We start from the raw sequence: 21,689 nt of genomic DNA, 5'->3' as shown, positions 1-21,689 counted from the left end.
CCAAACCTCAAAATGCCTATAAATACACCCCTCACCACACCCACAATTCAGTCTAAAAATATTGAATCGTTATGTAAGGATTCCAACGTTCAAGATGGTAACTGTAAGGACTATCTTACCTTTTGTTCAGCAAGGGAATTATATGTCCACAATAGATTTACAGGATGCATATCTGCATATTCCGATTCATCCAGATCATTATCAGTTCCTGAGATTCTCGTTTCTGGACAAGCATTACCAGTTTGTGGCTCTGCCGTTTGGCCTAGCTACAGCTCCAAGAATTTTTACAAAGGTTCTCGGTGCCCTGCTGTCTGTAATCAGAGAACAGGGTATTGTGGGTATTTTCCTTATTTGGAACGATATCTTGGTACTTGCTCAGTCTTTACATTTAGCAGAATCTCATACGAATCGACTTGTGTTGTTTCTTCAAGATCATGGTTGGAGGATCAATTTACCAAAAAGTTCTTTGATTCCTCAGACAAGGGTAACCTTTCTGGGTCTCCAGATGGATTCAGTGTCCATGACTCTGTCTTTAACAGACAAGAGACGTCTAAAGTTGATTACAGCTTGTCGAAACCTTCAGTCACAATCATTCCCTTCGGTAGCCTTATGCATGGAAATTCTAGGTCTTATGACTGCTGCATCGGACGCGATCCCCTTTGCTCGTTTTCCACATGCGACCTCTTCAGCTCTGTATGCTGAAGCAATGGTGCAAGGATTACACGAAGATATCTCAATTAATATCTTTAAAACCGATTGTTCGACACTCTCTAACATGGTGGACAGATCACCATCGTTTAATTTCAGGGGGCTTCTTTGTGCTTCCGACCTGGACTGTAATTTCAACAGATGCAAGTCTCACAGGTTGGGGAGCTGTGTGGGGATCTCTGACGGCACAAGGAGTTTGGGAATCTCAGGAGGTGAGATTACCGATCAATATTTTGGAACTCCGTGCAATTTTCAGAGCTCTTCAGTTTTGGCCTCTTCTGAAGAGAGAATCGTTCATTTGTTTTCAGACAGACAATGTCACACTGTGGCATACATCAATCATCAAGGAGGGACTCACAGTCCTCTGGCTATGAAAGAAGTATCTCGAATTTTGGTTTGGGCGGAATCCAGCTCCTGTCTAATCTCTGCGGTTCATATCCCAGGTGTAGACAATTGGGAAGCGGATTATCTCCAGTCGCCAAACGTTGCATCCCGGGCGAATGGTCTCTTCACCCAGAGGTATTTTCTTCAGATTGTTCAAATGTGGGAACTTCAGAAATAGATCTGATGGCGTCCCATCTAAACAAGAAACTTCCCAGGTATCTGTCCAGATCCCGGGATCCTCAGGCGGAGGCAGTGGATGCATTATCACTTCCTTGGAAGTATCATCCTGCCTATATCTTTCCGCCTCTAGTTCTTCTTCCAAGAGTAATCTCCAAGATTCTGAAGGAATGCTCGTTTGTTTTGCTGGTAGCTCCGGCATGGCCTCACAGGTTTTGGTATGTGGATCTTGTCCGGATGGCCTCTTGCCAACCGTGGACTCTTCCGTTAAGACCAGACCTTCTGTCACAAGGTCCTTTTTTCCATCAGGATCTGAAATCCTTAAATTTAAAGGTATGGAGATTGAACACTTGATTCTTGGTCAAAGAGGTTTCTCTGACTCTGTGATTAATACTATGTTACAGGCTCGTAAATCTGTATCTCGAGAGATATATTATAGAGTCTGGAAGACTTATATTTCTTGGTGTCTTTCTCATCATTTTTCCTGGCATTCTTTTAGAATACCGAGAATTTTACAGTTCCTTCAGGATGGTTTAGATAAGGGTTTGTCCGCAAGTTCTTTGAAAGGACAAATCTCTGCTCTTTCTGTTCTTTTTCACAGAAAGATTGCTATTCTTCCTGATATTCATTGTTTTGTACAAGCTTTAGTTCGTATAAAACCTGTCATTAAGTCAATTTCTCCTCCTTGGAGTTTGAATTTGGTTCTGGGAGCTCTTCAAGCTCCTCCGTTTGAACCTATGCATTCATTGGACATTAAATTACTTTCTTGGAAAGTTTTGTTCCTTTTGGCCATCTCTTCTGCCAGAAGAGTTTCTGAATTATCTGTTCTTTCTTGTGAGTCTCCTTTTCTGATTTTTCATCAGGATAAGGCGGTGTTGCGAACTTCTTTTGAATTTTTACCTAAAGTTGTGAATTCCAACAACATTAGTAGAGAAATTGTGGTTCCTTCATTATGTCCTAATCCTAAGAATTCTAAGGAGAAATCGTTTGCATTCTTTGGATGTTGTTAGAGCTTTGAAATATTATGTTGAAGCTACGAAATCTTTTCGTAAGACTTCTAGTCTATTTGTTATCTTTTCCGGTTCTAGAAAAGGCCAGAAAGCTTCTGCCATTTCTTTGGCATCTTGGTTGAAATCTTTAATTCATCTTGCCTTATGTTGAGTCGGGTAAAACTCCGCCTCAGAGAATACAGCTCATTCTACTAGGTCAGTTTCTACTTCCTGGGTGTTTAGGAATGAAGCTTCGTTGACCAGATCTGCAAAGCTGCAACTTGGTCCTCTTTGCATACTTTTACTAAATTCTACCATTTTGATGTATTTTCTTCTTCTGAAGCAGTTTTTGGTAAAAAGTACTTCAGGCAGCGGTTTCAGTTTGAATCTTCTGCTTATGTTTTTCGTTAAACTTTATTTTGGGTGTGGATTTTTTTCAGCAGGAATTGGCTGTCTTTATTTTATCCCTCCCTTCTAGTGACTCTTGTGTGGAAAGATCCACATCTTGGGTAGTCCATTATCCCATACGTCACTAGCTCACTGACTCTGGCCTAATTACATGAAAGAAAACATAATTTATGTAAGTAACTTACCTGAGAATTCATTTCTTTCATAGTAGCAAGAGTCCATGAGGCCACGCTCCTTTTTGGTGGTGGTTATGATTTTGTATAAAGCACAATTATTCCAATTTCCTTATTTTATATGCTTTCGCACTTTTTTTATCACCCCACTTCTTGCTATTCGTTAAACTGAATTGTGGGTGTGGTGAGGGGTGTATTTATAGGGCATTTTGGAGGTTTGGGAAACTTTGCTCCTCCTGGTAGGAATGTATAATCCCATACTCACTAGCTCATGGACTCTTGCTAATATGAAAGAAATGAATTTATCAGGTAAGTTCTTACATAAATTATGTTTTTATGATTCAGATAGAGGATACGATTTTAAACAGCTTTCTAAATTACTTCAATTTTCTAATTTGTTTCATTCTCTTGGTATCATTTATTGAAGGAGCAGCAATGCACTGCTGGTTTCTAACTGAACACATTGGTGAGCCAATCAAATCGATATATATATAATTGCAGCCACCAATCAACAGCTAGAACCTAGGTTCTCTGCTGCTCCTGAGCTTGCCTAGATAACCTTTTAGCAAAGGGATAACAAGAGAATGAAGCAAATGAAACAATATAAGTAAATTGGAAAGTTGTTTAAAATTGTATTCTCTATCTGAATCATGGAAGAAAAATGTAGGGTTTCATGTCCATTTAAGACACTTAACTTTATAATTTACTTAATTTATCTAAATTTGCACAGTCTTTTTATATACACACACAAGGGGAACAATATAATGCTGAGGATGTGCAGAAGCTTACAGGGTATACATACATACATACATATACTAGTCTGTGATTGGATGATATCTGTCACATAATGCAGGGGAAGCGAAAAAAAAATTGGTCTTAAAAAATAATATATATTATAAATTTAAAGTAAGTGTTATAATTGCATTGTATTTTTATTATGCACTTGTTATCTAGGTGATTATACTGCATTGAGTGGTCCTTTAATAATCCTATATTATAAAAGGCCAGGTATGTTTGGCCGATGCAGTCATGCACAGTAGAGAGTGAGACTGCAGCATGAGAAAAACATACCTGCCCTTAAAATCTTAAGAACCAACGTTGAATGCTCGTTAAGCCCTTAAAGCGATACTAAACCCCAATTTTTTCTTTCACGATAGAGCTGCAATTTTACACGAGTTTCTAATTTACTCCTATTAGCAATTTTTCTTCATTTTCATGATATCTTTATTTGAAAAAGCAGGAATGTCAGGTTAGGAGCAGGCACATTTTTAGGTCAGCAGCTAGGTAGAGCTTGATGATTGGTTTGCTACATTTTACCAAGAATCAGCAAGCACTACCCAGGTGTTGAACCAAAAACATTCCTGCTTTTTCAAATAAAGATGCTATGAGAATGAATAAAAAATGATAATAAGAGTAAATTTAAAAGTAGCTTAAAATTGCATGGTCTATCTGAATCATTAAAGAAAAAAAATTGGGTTTAGTAATATATCCCTTTAAGGACGCTGTATGACTGCTGTTCTGGGCCTCTCTCTGCCACTATCTATATAAAAGTAGCGTGATTGCACTATTTATGCATAGAACGTACCCCACATCAGGAGAAGCTAATTCATGTGAGCCATATAGATTACATTGTGCTGACGCCCGTGGATTCTAACAGCATAGCACTAATTGTCTTAAATGCAAGTCAATAGATAGTCATGTGATCAGGGGGCAGCCACAACAGAAGATGCTTAAAAATAAGGTATTCACACAGAGTTAAAAAAGTGTATTAATATAATATAACCATGTTTTCTGTGATAAACTAGGGAATGGGTATTGTAAAAGTGACTGTCACTTTAAGGATGAGTGTGTGCACGAGATAAAAGTGCAAAAGTGCACAATGCCTCCTAAGAGGTTTACTTTATTTCTTTCCCTACAAATTTTGGCCTGTGTACACAGAGGCTTTAACACTAGCTACTTTTTACTATAAAAGGAAATTGTTTTTGAAACTTACCGGTGCCTGACACAGACGGCTGTCCTGTCCACTGCTTCAACTGCATACACAGCATCACACACTGTGTTCCATGATGCTGTCTTTGCAGATGACGACACATCAGAAGCAAATAAAATGTGCTTGACTTTGATCACAGAAGCCACAAGTGCCAGCTTTTCTTTGTGTGTGAAGATTGGCTTTCTATGCCGTGGTGCTGCTGCTGGCTGCTGTTTTCCTCCTCAGCACTCTCCTCAGAGGATGTAGGGGGCCGCCTCCTCTTATGGTGGAATACTTTGGCACTTTTTTACATCATGCCTCTCCCTACCTACCCTCTCCCTAGTACCTCCAAGGTCCCTCTTCCTACCTACACTACCCCTGTCCCTAGTACCTCCAAGGTCCCTCTTCCTACCTACACTACCCCTGTCCCTAGTACCTCCAAGGTCCTTCTCCCTACCTACATGGTGCCTACCTCTACGCTCCCTCTCCCTATTGCTTAAACTCTCCATAACTCCACGGTCCCTATGTCCACTCTCTCTACCTCCAATATCCTTACATCTACTCAGGGGCGGACTGAGGCTAATCAGGGCCCTGGGCAAATATTAGGGACGGGTCCCCACTGTCTCACACTGACCAAATGGACATAGTAGCCTCCCTGTCTGTCCCCACCAGTCCCCCAAACTCCAGTGCCAGGACTCCCAGCATCAAGGACCAAAGACAGGGCAACCAACCTCCAGGGCCAGACTCCACACTCCATGTCCCTCACAGCGACAGACCCCCAACAGGGCCCCCATATTCTAGAGCCCCCGGGCAACAAACCCCACATCCAGGCACAAGGCCCCCACTCTTGGGGAATGGCCCCCACTAAAACCACACTTAACTACTTAGTTACTGATAGGGCAGCTTTCAACTCCAGCTTAAGCAGCACACCAGGAGCCATGGAGATGCCATTTGTGGGCACCCCTACATGCTGGGCCCTCGGTCCAGGTCCTATTTGCCCAGCTGATCAGTCCGCTCCTGCATCTACTCTCCCTAGTACCTCCACTGTCCCCAACTCTACAGTCCCTATCACCTCCATGAACCCTCCCTACCACAATTTCTCTATCAGACATTTCTCTCTCTCACACTACAACCTGCTCTTCTACTCACAAACCTAAGATATTAGTTACATGGGTGTGGCTATAGTGTGCAGGAGTGATGCAAGCATAATTATCATGCTGCCTGATTGGCTGCATAGTCTGAATAATAATAAGTTAATAAGTGTTTAAATGAAATATTAAATGGATTTATTAATATTACAGTCATTTTAACAGTGTAATCAATTTATTAATATGCATGGCTGTTGAGAAGGAATTGCAGGGCATCATAGTGTGAGCATTGCAATAACGAAAATTTTAATAATTCACTAACGTATCAAATCGATTAGAAAAACGAATGTATCCAAAAATATAGAACCGAATAAGTTCCAAAATAACTATTTAACGGAATATAACTAATATCACAGAAAAAACGAATGGATCCAAAATAACTAATAATTCAATAACGTTTGCGAATGAATCCAAATATCACAATTCGGCTCATCACGAATGTAACCAAAACGAATTAACGACGCATAACGAATCAATCCGAAAAAACAAAAAAAACAAAACAAAACTAATTTTTTATTGCACACATGTCTAGTTCAGAACACTATTATATTCCACACAGTCATTGGCTGCACACTCTAGGGACCTATTTTTAACTGTCCCTAATTGGCCACAGCAGAAAAGGTAACCTAAGTTACAACATGGCAGCTCCCATTGTTTTATAGAAACTAAAACTTTACACTTATTTTATCAATATTTAAACAACTAAGGAAACTTTAAAAATACATCTATGTGTTATTCTCAGACTAATCTTTTATTTGAATGCTTCATTATATCTAGCATTTATTTAGAGTTTAATGTTTAAGACTTACCACACCACCTCCATTTTTGGGTTATTTATTTTTAAATTAATCTTGCTTAATACTAGCAATGGTTGCAGACTGCACCGAGGGTGCACAAGCTACAATAATATCTCTTTAAAATATATTGCAAACTTGAAATGTACTAGCAGAAAACAAATCAATACTATTAGCTGCATATCCAATAACATGTTAATGAGGTGTAGATCCAATAACATGTTCGCTAATTAGACAGCTAGCGATGGTGACAAGTTGTCCTGTATTTAGATAATGACAAGCAGAAACATGATGCAAACTGCAGAATGAAAGCCATCAGCCAATCACAAAATGCATATACGTATATTCTGTAAATTCTTGCACATGCTCAGTAGGAGCCAGTTTCTTAAAGGGATATTTTTTTCAAGGTTCAGACCGAGCATACAATTTTAAGCAACTTTCTAATTTACTTCTATTATCTTATTTGCTTTGTTCTTATAGCATCGTTTGTTGAAAAGCATACCTAGGTAGACTCAGGAGCAGCAATGCACTACTGGGAGCTAGCTGCTGATTGGTGGCTGCACATACATACCTCTTGTTATTGGTTCACTTAGTGTGTTCAGCTAGCTTCCTGTAGTGAAACGCTGCTCTTTCAACAAATTATACTAAAGGAATTAAGTAAATTTGATCATTAAAGTAAATTGGAAAGTTGTTTAAAATTGCATGCTCGATCTTAAAGAGATATGAAACCCCAAATTTTTCATTCATGATTAAGAAAGTATGAATTTAAAAAGACTGATTAAAATTGTGTGCTCTATCCGAATCTCGGAAGTTTAATTGTGACTATAGTGTTCCTTTAACATTAGAAATAAGGTCTAACTCACCCATACTGTTATTATTGAACTGATTGGATATTTTATGTTCATCTTGGAGAAAGGAAATTTGTTTTGCACAGTTTTAGCCTATTGTTTTAATTTGCTCTTCGTTATGCTGAACTCTTTACATTTTTACCTTTAAAAGGACATGAAACACAAAATGTTTCTTTCATGATTCAGATAACGAAAACATGTTATTTTTTGTTGACGAGATATCTAGATAGGTAGTAAGCACATCTGGAGCAATACATGACAGGACATAATGCTGCCATCTAGTGCTCTTTCTAATGTTTAACATTGTCGCTAAACAGCTGCCATATAAGGGTCGATTTATCAAGCTGCGGCTGACAGGGGTGTACATATGCGCCCTGTCCGCCGCAGCTCGCCTCTGGTGGGCTGAATTCTGCTGCCGGAATTCAGCATTGCACAAGAACGCAATTTTGTGCTCTTGTGCAATACCGCCCCTTGTCCGCACACAGCCAATCACGCACGGGCAGGAGCTGTCAATCCCCCCAGTTGGAAGAGACCGGTTAGATTGAAATTCGCTACCAAAGAGGTGGCGAAGAGGTTAGAGAATCAGTGGTCTGATGACCGCTGCTACATAAATACAGACTGCAGGTTCTCTTGTGAGAACCTGCAGTCATAGGGGCTCAAAGGCCTGCGAAAGCCTTTGATAAATCGACCCCATAGTGTGGCAAACATGTGCATGAGTCTACATCCCTGCTTTTCAAAAAAGGATAACAAAAAAACAAAGAAAATTAGATAATAGAAGTAAACTGGAGTGTTATTAAAAAATGTATGTTCTATCTGACTCATGAAAGAAAAAGTTTGAGTTTTATGTCTATTTAACCTAAATGTATTTATTTGACTTGGTATTATCCTCTATCATTTTACATATCTTGCCCTGATTCCTGCCCAATGTACAACCGTAATTAGCACATGATGACTATTAGGTAAGGGGAAATTAAAGGGACACTGAACCCAAATATTTTTTTCTTTTGTGATTCATATAGAGCATGCAATTTTAAACAACGTTCTAATTTACTCCTATTATCAATTTTTCTTCGTTCTCTTGCTTTCTTTATTTGAAAAAGAAGGCATTTAAGCTATTTTTTTGGTTCAGGACCATGGAAAGCACGTGTTTATTGGTAGGTGAATTTATGCACCAATCAGCAAGAACAACACAGTGTGTTCACCAAAAATGGGCCGGCGTCTAAACTTACATTCTTGCATTTCAAATAAAGATACCAAGAGAATGAAAATAATTTGATAATAGGAGTATATTAGAAAGTTGCTTAAAATTGCATGCTCTATCTGAATCACAATAGAAAAAAATTGGGTTCAGTGTCCCTTTAAGGATCAATCTATGGCACTGGTTTTCAAGCTTGTTCTCAGCTCTCCCTTATGAGCCAGATTTTAAGGATATCTGAACTAGAGCACAGATGAAATAATCAGCTGATTAGTAGACATGGTTATTTTACCTGCTCTCATCCAAGGTTATCCTGAAAATCTGCCCTGTTGGGGAGGACTGAGGACAGGTTTGAAAACCAGCGGTCTATGGTATGGGTGAATTTTATGTTCTAAACAAATGTATGCACTGTAGCTTAGATAACCCATAGCTAGTTACTCTATAGAATGGATAATGATTAGATATGTGATTTTGATACCTACTACGTACATGTGTGAGTTGTTATACTTATCCTTGTAAAAAATGTCTTGTTGAAAAACGAAGTAAAGGCTCGTTGCCTCAAGGGACCATATAGGCATAAAAATTGGAATTGTGTAAAAAAAAAATAAAAAAAAAAAATCAGAAGTGGTATATTTCAGCTAGACATATCAATTCCCTTTACACATAGTAATTATACTAAACCACTAATATAACCCTAGAGCAAATCACAGATTTCAATCAGATGCTTTGTAACTCTTAACTCAAAGGTTAATCAATATCACTTAGACTGATTTGCATTGATTTGATAGACTTTCCTTTTTTTAACTCATTCAAGGTAATTTGTTCAAAGACATTTTAATTTGGTTATTATTGTCTTAAAAATATTTCTGCTTGCAGTAAACAGAGGTATTTTATACTGATAATAATTCCTGATTAAAGGGATAGGAAAGTCAGAATTAAACTTGCATGATTCAGATAGAGCATATCATTTTAAGACACTTTTAAATTCACTTCTATTTTCAAATGTGCTTCGCTCTCTTGGTATGCCTTTTTGAAAATGAATACGCACATATCCTACACTAGTGGGAACTAGCTGCTGATTGGTGCCTGCACACATTTGTCTCTTTTGATTGGCTAACTAGATGTGTTCAGCTGCCTGTAGAGCACTGCAGTCTACAGGCAGCTGAACACATCTAGTTAGCCAATCAAAAGATAACAAGATAATGAAGGATAACAAGATAATGAAGCAAATTTGATAATAGAAGTAAATTGGAAAGTTATTGAAAATTGTTTGTTCTATCTAAATCATGAAAAAAATGTTGGAGTTTCCTATCCCTTTAATACATTAGGGCTCACATGTCACACCTATCCATCTCATTAGACCACTGGTCTTTAAACCTGTCCTAAGACCTCTCTAACAGGCCAGATTTTGAGGATATGTGAACTGGAGCACAGGTGAAATAATCAGCTGATTAGTAAGCATGGTTACTTTACCTGCTCTCATCCAAGGTAATCCTGAAAATCTGGCCTGTTAGGGAGGACTAAAAACTGGTTTGAAAACCAGAGCATTGCCTCAACTATAATGAATCATTTTAAGAAGGGCTGCATTATGTCTTTCTTTCATGTAATTAACAAGAGTCCATGAGCTAGTGACGTATGGGATATACATTCCTACCAGGAGGGGCAAAGTTTCCCAAACCTTAAAATGCCTATAAATACACCCCTCACCACACCCACAAATCAGTTTTACAAACTTTGCCTCCAAGGGAGGTGGTGAAGTAAGTTTGTGCTAGATTCTACGTTTGATATGGCGCTCCGCAGCAAGTTGGAGCCCCGGTTTTCCTCTCAGCGTGCAGTGAATGTCAGAGGGATGTGAAGAGAGTATTGCCTATTGAATGCAGTGATCTCCTTCTACGGGGGTCTAGTTTCATAAGGATCTCTGTTATCGGTCGTAGAGATTCATCGCTTACCTCCCTTTTCAGATCGAGCGATAAGTACTCTTATATTTACCATTACCTCTACTGATTCTCGTTTCAGTACTGGTTTGGCTTTCTACAAACATGTAGATGAGTGTCCTGGGGTAAGGTAAGTCTTATTTTCTGTGACACTCTAAGCTATGGGTTGGGCACTTATTTATAAAGTTCTAAATATATGTATTCAAACATTTATTTGCCTTGACTCAGAATGTTCAACTTTCCTTATTTTCAGACAGTCCAGTTTCATATTTGGGATTATGCATTGAATTATCATATTTTTCTTACCTCAAGAAATTTGACTTTTTTCCCTGTGGGGCTGTTTAGGCTCGCGGGGGCTGAAAATGCTTCATTTTATTGGCGTCATTCTTGGCGCGGACTTTTTTTGGCGCAAAAATTCTTTTCTGTTTCCGGCGTCATACTTGTCCGCCGGAAGTTACCGTCATTTTTTTGACGTTATTTTGCGCCAAAAATTTCGGCGTTCCGGATGTGGCGTCATTTTTTTGTGGCGCCAAAGAGCATTTAGGGGGCGCCAAATAATTGTGGGCGTCTTATTTGGCGCTAAAAAATATGGCGTCGCTTTTGTCTTCCACATTATTTCAGTCATCATTTTTCATTTGCTTCTGGTTGCTAGAAGCTTGATATTTGGCATTCTTTTCCCATTCCTGAAACTGTCTTAATAAGGAAATTTGATCTATTTTGCTTTATTATGTTGTTTTTTCTCTTACATATTGCAAGATGTCCACACGTTGCATCTGAGCCAGAAGATACTACAGGAAAATCACTGCCTGCTGGATCTACCAAAGCTAAGTGTATCTGCTGTAAATTTTTGGTAGCTATTCCTCCAGCTTGTTGTTTGTAATAAATTGTCATGACAAAACTTGTTAAAGCAGATAATATTTCCTTAGTAATGTACCATTGCCTGTTGCAAAGTTCCCTCAACATCTAAGGTGCAGAATGTTCCTGATAACATAAGAGATTTTGTTTCTGAATCCATAAAGAAGGCTTTGTCTGTTATTTCTCCTTCTAGTAAACGTAAAAAGTCTTTTAAATCTTCTCTCTCTACAGATGAATTTTAAATGAAACACCATCATTCTGATTCTTTGACTCTTCTGGGTTCAGAAGGATTTCTATCTCAGAAGATTGATGCTGATAAATCTTCATATTTATTTAAGATGGAATTTATTCGCTCTTTACTTAAATAAGTACTAATTGCTTTAGAAATAGAGGATTCTAGTCCTCTTGATACTAATTCTATACGTTTGGATAAGGTTTTTAAAGGCTCCTGCGGTTTTCAGAAGTTTTTCCTGTTCCTAATGCTATTATTCTGCAGTGATGTCCAAAGAATGGGATAAATTTGGTAATTCATTTACTCCTTCTAAACGTTTTAAAGCAATTATATCCTGTTCCGCCTGACAGGTTAGAATTTTGGGACAAAATCCCTAAAGTTGAGGGCTATTTTCTACCCTTGCTAAACGTACTACCATTCCTACGGTCAGAGTGGTACCCTCGTTTAAGGATCCTTTTAGATAGAAAAATTGAATCCTTTCTAAGAATAGAAGGCTTATCTGTGTTCAGTAATCTTCTTAGACCTGCTATATCATTGGCTGATGTTGCTGCAGCTTCAACTTTTTGGTTGGAAACCCTAGCGCAACAAGTAGCAAATCGTGATTCTCATGATATTATTATTCTTCTTCAGCATGCTAATAATTTTTATCTGTGATGCCATTTTTTGATATTATTAGAGTCGATGTTAGGTTTATGTCTCTAGCAATCTTAGCCAGAAAGCTTTATGGCTTAAGACTTGGAATGCTGATATGGCTTCTAAATCAACTCTACTTTCCATTTCTTTCCAGGGAAACAAATTATTTGGGTTCTCAGGTTGGATTCTATTATTTCAGCTGTTACTGGTGGGAAAGGAACTTTTTTACACAGGATAAAAAATCTAAAGGTAAAAACAGGGCTAACATCGTTTTCGTTCCTTTCGTTTCAACAAAGAACAAAAGCCTGATCCTTCGTCCTCAGAGCAGTTTCAGTTTGGAAACCATCTCCAGTCTGGAATAAATCCAGAGCCTGCTAGAAAGGCAAAGGCCTGCTTCTAAGGTCACATGAAGGTACGGCCCTCATTCCAGTTCACTGGTAGAGGGGGCAGGTTTAGCGTTTTTTCATAGAAATTTGGGATCAATTTTGTTCACAATCTTTGGATTCAGAGCATTGTTTCAGAAGGGTACAGAATTGGTTTCAAGGATGAGACCTCCTGCAAAGAGATTTTTTCTTTCCCGTGTCCCAGTAAATCCAGTGAAAGCTCAAGCATTTCTGAATTGTGTTTCAGATCTAGAGTTGGCTGGAGTAATTATGCCAGTTCCAGTTCCGGAACAGGGGATGGGGTTTTTATTCAAATCTCTTCATTGTAGCCAAAGAAGGAGAATTCCCTTCAGACCAGTTCTGATCTAAAATTATTGAATCGTTATGTAAGGATACCAACGTTCAAGGATGGTAACTGTAAGGACTATATTGCCTTTGTTCAGCAAGGGAATTATATGTCCACAATAGATTTACAGGGATGCATATCTGCATATTCCGATTCATCCAGATCATTTTCAGTTCCTGAGATTCTCTTTTCTTAGACAAGCATTACCAATTTGTGGCTCTACGTTTTGGGCCTTGCTACAGCTCCAAGAATTTTCACAAAGATTCTCGGTGCCCTTCTGTCTGTAATCAGAGAACAGGGTATTGTGTATTTCCTTATTTGGACGATATCTTGGTACTTGCTCAGTCTTTTACATTTAGCAGAGTCTCATACGAATCGACTTGTGTTGTTTCTTCAAGATCATGGGTTGGAGGAACAATTTACCAAAAAGTTCTTTGATTCCTCAAACAAGGGTAACCTTTCTGGGTTTTCCAGATAGATTCAGTGTCCATGACTCTGTCTTTAACAGACAAGAGACGTCTAAAATTGATTACAGCTTGTCGAAACCTTCAGTCACAATCATTCCCTTCGGTAGCCTTATGCATGGAGAATTCTAGGTCTTATGACGCTGCATTCGGAACGCGATCCCTTTGCTCGTTTTCACATGCGAGCCTCTTCAGCTCTGTATGCTGATCCAATGGTGCAGGGATTACACGAAGATATCTCAATTAATATCTTCTAAAACCGATTGTTCGACACTCTCTAACAGGTGGTGGACAGAGTCACCATCGTTTAATTCAGGGGCTTCTTTTGTTCTTCCGACCTGGACTGTAATTTCAACAGATGCAAGTCTCTCAGGTTGGGGGAGCGTATGGGGGGGATCTCTGACGGCACAGGGAGTTTGGGAAGTCTCAGGAGGTGAGATTACCGATCAATATTTTGGAACTCCGTGCAATTTTCAGAGCTCTTCATTTTGGCCCTCTTCTGAAGAGAGGAATCGTTCATTTGTGTTTTCAGACAGACAATGTCCACAACTGTGGCAGTACATCAATCATCAAGGAGGGACTCACAGTCCCTCTGGCTATGAAAGAAGTATCTCGAATTTTGGGTTTGGGGCGGAATCCAGCTCCTGTCTAATCTCTGCGGTTCATATCCCTAGGTGTAGACAATTGGGAAGCGGATTATCTCAGTCGCCAAACGTTGCAATCCGGCGAAATGGTCCTCGTTCACCCAGAGGTATTTCTTCAGATTGTTCAAATGTGGGGGCTTCCAGAGATAGATCTGATGGCCTCTCATCTAAACAAGAAACTTCCCAGGTATCTGTCCAGATCCCGGGATCCTCAGGCGGAGGCAGTGGATGCATTATCACTTCCTTGGAAGTATCATCCTGCTTATATCTTTCCGCCTCTAGTTCTTCTTCCAAGAGTAATCTCCAAGATTCTGAGGGAATGCTCGTTTGTTCTGCTAATAGCTCCGGCATGGCCTCACAGGTTTTGGTATGCGGATCTTGTCCGGATGGCATCTTGCCAACCATGGACTCTTCCGTTAAGACCAGACCTTCTGTCGCAAGGTCCTTTTTTCCATCCGGATCTGAAATCCTTAAACTTAAAGGTATGGAGATTGAACGCTTGATTCTTAGTCAAAGAAGTTTCTCTGACTCTGTGATTGATACTATGTTACAGGCTCGTAAATCTGTATCTAGAGAGATATATTATAGAGTCTGGAAGACTTATATTTCTTGGTGTCTTACTCATCATTTTTCTTGGTATTCTTTTAGAATTCCGAGAATATTACAATTTCTTCAGGATGGTTTAGATAAGGGTTTGTCCGCAAGTTCCTTGAAAGGACAAATCTCTGCTCTTTCTGTTCTTTTTCACAGAAAGATTGCTATTCTTCCTGATATTCATTGTTTTGTACAAGCTTTGGTTCGTATAAAACCTGTCATTAAGTCAATTTCTCCTCCATGGAGTTTGAATTTGGTTCTGGGAGCTCTTCAAGCTCCTCCGTTTGAACCTATGCATTCATTGGACATTAAATTGCTTTCTTGGAAAGTTTTGTTCCTTTTGGCCATCTCTTCTGCCAGAAGAGTTTCTGAATTATCTGCTCTTTCTTGTGAGTCTCCTTTTCTGATTTTTCATCAGGATAAGGCGGTGTTGCGAACTTCTTTTGAATTTTTACCTAAGGTTGTGAATTCCAACAACATTAGTAGAGAAATCGTGGTTCCTTCATTATGTCCTAATTCTAAGGAGAAATCGTTACATTCTTTGGATGTTGTTAGAGCTTTGAAATATTATGTTGAAGCTACTAAATCTTTCCGAAAGACTTCTAGTCTATTTGTCATCTTTTTTGGTTCTAGAAAAGGCCAGAAAGCTTCTGCCATTTCTTTGGCATCCTGGTTGAAATCTTTAATTCATCTTGCCTATGTTAATTCGGGTAAGACTCCGCCTCAGGGGATTACAGCTCATTCTACTAGGTCAGTTTCTACTTCCTGGGCGTTTAGGAATGAAGCTTCAGTTGATCAGATTTGCAAAGCAGCGACTTGGTCCTCTTTGCATACTTTTACTAAATTCTACCATTTTGATGTATTCTCTTCTTCTGAAGCAGTTTTTGGTAGAAAGGTACTTCAGGCAGTGGTTTCGGTTTGAATCTTCTGCTTATGTTTTTTATTAAACTTTATTTTGGGTGTGGATTATTTTCAGCAGGAATTGGCTGTCTTTATTTTATCCCTCCCTCTCTAGTGACTCTTGTGTGGAAAGATCCACATCTTGGGTATTCATTATCCCATACGTCACTAGCTCATGGACTCTTGTTAATTACATGAAAGAAAACATAATTTATGTAAGAACTTACCTGATAAATTCATTTCTTTCATATTAACAAGAGTCCATGAGGCCCACCCTTTTTTGTGGTGGTTGTGATTTTTTTGTATAAAGCACAATTATTCCAATTCCTTATTTTATATGCTTCGCACTTTTTTCTTATCACCCCACTTCTTGGCTATTCGTTAAACTGATTTGTGGGTGTGGTGAAGGGTGTATTTATAGGCATTTTAAGGTTTGGGAAACTTTGCCCCTCCTGGTAGGAATGTATATCCCATACGTCACTAGCTCATGGACTCTTGCTAATATGAAAGAAATTAATTTATCAGGTAAGTTCTTACATAAATTATGTTTTTGTGGGTCCTAGATACTTACAAAAAATTAATACTTTTATTTATATTTTTCCTTCTTTTTTTTTGTAATAATGTCTTAGTTTTGTTTTGCTATTCAAGAAATACATAAAAAAATGCAAATAAAAATCTAAATCATTTCCAGCATTAAGAAAATATATTACCTGTGCTGCACAAATTGGAAATAATAACATGTTAAAAAACATGATCAGCATTTGTACTAAAATTTTCATGGCATATATAATGCAAAATATGAAAACTGATCTCTCAGTCACCGCTGAAATGAACACTGCAGCAATCACTTGCTATGCTTATTTCCTGACACTAATCAGTTGCTAGGTAACACTTGTGACATGAATTCTCTATTGAGAGTTCCAATTTTTTTCTTTTGAATACTGGTGCACGGCCCTCTCAGCATATGTGCATATGCAACTGATAAACAGTTTTATTAGAAGCATATCTGCTATTGAAAGTATATTGCAAAAATGCTTTTATTTCAAATTGAAATGCACCCATGCACATTTTAGTTTTGAGCTTTCTATCCCTTTTAAACCGGGGCAATGAGCGGCTGATAATAATACGGCCATAATAATAAAAAAATGTACTAACATAAATATGAATAGCAGTAAAATGGGTTCAATATTTTGTTTGCATTAAAAGCTATTTAACTTAGAATTGTAAATAATAGTGCATGAAGTTGATATATTGGTATCTGTTGCTTACTGACTAACAGGGACAACTCTCACTGAAGAAAAGTTAGTTTATTCAACACATAAAAATTAACATTGTTTTCAAGAAACAAATAATTTCAACATGTTTAAATAATCTGTTATAGATGGAACAGCAACATGTCCCTTTAAATATGCAGTTTTTATTTGTCTGTAATGTAAAATTCCTTATAATAATCAAAACTATTTATTTAGATGTTATAACCATAAGGTTGGATTAGAGACGCAATAGAAATAAATAGTAATATAAATATTGTATTCTATTATAAATTTAGCTTTTAAAGTACACTGACAGTCACATTTTCTTAAAGAGGTTTCCGTTCAAATGTCCGAATTCTAAATCCCTTAGCTCTGTTGAAATCCCATTTTGATCTTTTTAAATGTACAAATTGCACTTTGCAAACACATCTATTAAAAGGGACAGTCTAGACAAAACTAAACTGTCATGATTCAGATAGGCCACACAATTGTAAACAACTTTCCAATTTATTTTTATCATCAAATATGCTTTGTTCTAGATAGCGCTAGTCCATGTGTGCCATATAGATTATATTGTGCTCACTCCCCTGGAGTTATTAATGAGTTTGCACTGATTGGCTAAAATGCAAGTTTGTTAAATGAACTGAGATAAGAAAGCAGTCTGCAGAGGCTTAGATACAAGGTTATCACAGAGGTAAAAATTATTTTAATATAGCGGTGTTGGTTATGTAAAACCAGGGAATGGGAAATAAAGAGATTATCTATTTTTTAAAACCAAAACATTTTCAAGTAGACTGTCCCTTTAAAGCTCTTCAAATGCCCAATAGGAATCACCTAAAACTTGCTCAAGAAAAATTGTGCTCTTTTTTTAAGAATGAATGGTGACATCATGCATTTTTCATTAGTCAAGCTCCTCCTACTATCTGCCTTATTTGGAGGATCCAATCTGGGATTGAGTCTACAGATAACAAAGCTATCCATTTTCTCTAAGTGTTGCCATCAAATGCTTTATAATTTACAAAATATCATAATTTACATTTTTTAAATAAAAACAGTAATTGGAAATAAGAGGATAACAGTTCACATGTTTTGTCATGTTGCATAACCTTGCAATAAACAACTAAAATATCTAAACATACAATATTCAGTATATTTTAACTACACTTTTGTGATGCAAGTAAGAATGATTTAAAAATAGAAATGTTAATAGTTTATTTTTGTCAATTGCATAGAGAGAGAACAGAAGAAAAATCTAAATCAAATCAACATGTGGTGTGACTACCCTTTGCCTTGAAAACAGCATCAATTCTTCTGCATACACTTGTGCAAAGTCAGGGAATTTGTAGTCAGGTGCATGATTAAACAATTATACCAAACTGGTACTAATGATCATCAATTTAATATGAAGGTCAAACACAATAATTACCTAAAACAGAAACAGCTGTGTAGGAGGAATAAAACTGGATGAGGAACAGCCAGACTCAATTCTTCTGCATACACTTGAGCAAAGTTAAGGATTTTGTAGGCATTAAAGGGCCAGTCTAGTCCAAAATAAACTTTCATGATTCAGATAGAAAATGTAATTTTAAACAATTTTTCAATTTACTTTTTTCACCAATTTTGCTTTGTTCACTTGGTATTCTTAGTTCAAAGCTAAACCTAAGAGGTGCATATGCTAATTTCTAAGCCCTTGAAGGCCACCTCTTCTCCAGGGCATTTTGACAATTTTTTCACCACTAGAGGGTGTTAGCACATGGAGTTCAGGTGAGCCAGCTCTGATTGGTTTAAAAGGATGTCTGTCAAAAGAACTGAAATAAGGGGGCAGTTTGCAGAGGCTTAGATACTTAGGTAATCACAAAGGTAAAAAGGGTATTTATATAACTGTGTTGGTTGTGCAAACCTAGGGCATGGGTAATAAAGGTATTTTTTTCTTTTTAAGCAATACAAATTCTGGTGTAGACTGTCCTTTTAAGTCAGATGCATGATTAAACAATTATACCAAACAGGTACTAATGATCATCAATTTAATATGTATGCTGAAACACAATCATTAAGTGAAACAGAAACTACTTTGTAGGAAGAATAAAACTGAGTGACAACCAAACTCAGCAAGGTCTCTCCCAGGCATACATCAAGATAGACAGGGAATTCTAGATGTGCTGTCCAAGCTCTTCTGTAGAAGCACAAATAAATGGACACTGTTAAGGACCGTGGATGCCAAGAAAACTTAATGCAGCATCATGAGTACTTCCCTTCATAATTGGAAGATTGGCAGCTCAAAATTGGCAGAAACCAGTGTGATCCAGGAACACAAATCTACAGTCCGGAGAAGTCTTTTCAGAAGTGGTCTTCATGGACGACTTGTGTCCAAAAGCAATAGCTCCTGCTTGGAAATAAGGCCAAGCAATTCAACTATTCATGGGATGCAGAAAATGGCAGCAGTTGCGTGATGAGTCAACATTTTAAAATATTTGGCTAGAGCAGAAGGCAAGTTTGTTTGCCGAAGGGCTGGGTGGTACAAGAATGAGTGTCTGCAGAGAACAGTGATGCATGTTGGAGGTATCTTGCAAGATTGGGGCTGCATTTCTGCAAATGGAGTTGGATTTGGTCAGAATTAGTGGTATCCTTAATGCTGAATGGTACAGGCGCATACTTATCCATCATGCAATACCATTAGGAAGGCATCTGATTGGCCCCAAATATATTCTGTGGCATGATAATGCTGTTGGGATAACGCAAGGCTCTGTCCTTGGTCCCCCTCTTTTCTCAATTTATACATCATCCTTAGGTTCCTTAATAATGTCATATGGATTTCAATATCATTTGTATGCTGATGATACCCAAATCTACCTCTCTGCACCAGACCGATCCCCTTCCTTGCTAACTCTGTGTCACTAACCGTCTTTCTAATAATTTATCCTTGATGTCCTTTTACTGCCTTTAGGTAAATCGTTCTAAAACTGAGCTCCTTATTTTCACCCTTCTTCCAAAAATCTCTATCTCCCAACTTTCTATAACTGTTGAAAATAACATAAATTTCACTCTCAACATCAAATTCCTGCCATTACCACATTAAAAACATCTACAAAATATGCAACTTCCTCATACAAGAAAACTATTATTTTAAACCACTCTCTCATTATTTCCCTTCTTGACTACTGCAACCCCATTCTCTTTGTTCTTCCTAGCTGCAGCCAATCTTCTTTACAATCCATAATGAATGCCTCTTCTAGGCTTATCTTCCTTAGACATCACTCCTCATCTGCTGCAACTTTCTGCCAATCCCTTTACTGGCTTCCTATAGCTTCCAGAATAAAACACAAGATCCTAACTCTGACATTCAAGACTCTCAATAACTCTGCTCTCCCATATATATCAGACCTTGTCTACAGATGCTATCCCTCCTGTGACCTTTGCTCTGCTCATGACCTCCTTCTCTCCATCTCTCTTTTTACCTCTTCACATTACCATCTACAGGACTTCTTCAGATTGGCCCTTATCTCTCCCCTAGTTTGCAAAGTTTCAAGCACTCTTTAAAGACTCTACTTTTAAGGGATGCATACAACCTACAATAACATTTTCTTACCTTAGCTCCTCTCCTCCTTTTTTCCTGTCATCTGAACCCCCTTAGCATGTAAAACTACAAGTCCCATTGATTTGTAGATCACCTTCATCAGAGCTGATTTACAACAGTGCAGCTTTTGGCAGGGTCCTCTACCCATATGTCTCCCATAAATGCTACCTTTTATATTACTATGTTTATAGCTCTGCGGAATCTGTTGGTGCTCTACAAATAGGTAATAATAATAAAAAATAATAATAATGACACCAAAAATTCAGCCAAAGTCATTAACTATCTTCAGAGTAAAGAAGAACAAGGAGTCTTGGAAGTGATAGTAAAGCCCCCACGGAGCCCTGATCTCAACATAATTTAGTTTGTCTGGGATTACACGAAGAGACAGAAGCAACTGAGGCTGCCTAAATAATAACCTACCTGCTGAGTTCCTTAAACCATGGGGTCGCCAACCTTTCTGACCTCAGGGACCACTAAACTAGCAATTTTGAATCCTGTGGACCACTAACATGATTTTTTTTAAAAAAAGGTAAAAACCTCTATAATGTGTGTGTGTATGTGTATGTATATATAATACTGGTGGGATATGGCTGAACTGCTGGATGGCAATTACTGAAATTCAGGTGGAATGGCTTTGTACGCGGAAAATTATTAAAATGAAAAAAAAAGAAGATAGAGGGGAGGAAGACAAACAATGATGTAAGTCCATCTGAAGAAATTAGGAAAACTACTATAAAGAGACAGGTAAAGGGAAAAAAATAAATTAAATATGAGAGAATTTTAGTTTTTAAGATTTTCTTTTTTTATATACTTTAATTCCACTATTTCACGCCAAGACTATACCAACCTCTGCTGACTTAGTAAGTATGTAAGTATCTTTCTTTGAGCAGTTCGCCTGGTGGGAGGAGTTAAAAATACAATCTAGCTGCGCAAGTTGCGCAGATTGTAATTTAACTCCTCCAGCCAGGCACTGTAGGGAGTTGCGGCACGACTGGGGTGACACCATCAGAGGAGATTAATTCCTGATTGATGGTGTCAAGGACCACCAACATCTTCTCATGGACCACGGACCACTGGTTGGCGA

The sequence above is a fragment of the Bombina bombina genome, chromosome 5 (assembly GCF_027579735.1).
Source record: "Bombina bombina isolate aBomBom1 chromosome 5, aBomBom1.pri, whole genome shotgun sequence".
Lineage (NCBI taxonomy): Eukaryota > Metazoa > Chordata > Amphibia > Anura > Bombinatoridae > Bombina > Bombina bombina.
This window is presented reverse-complemented; position numbering follows the sequence as displayed.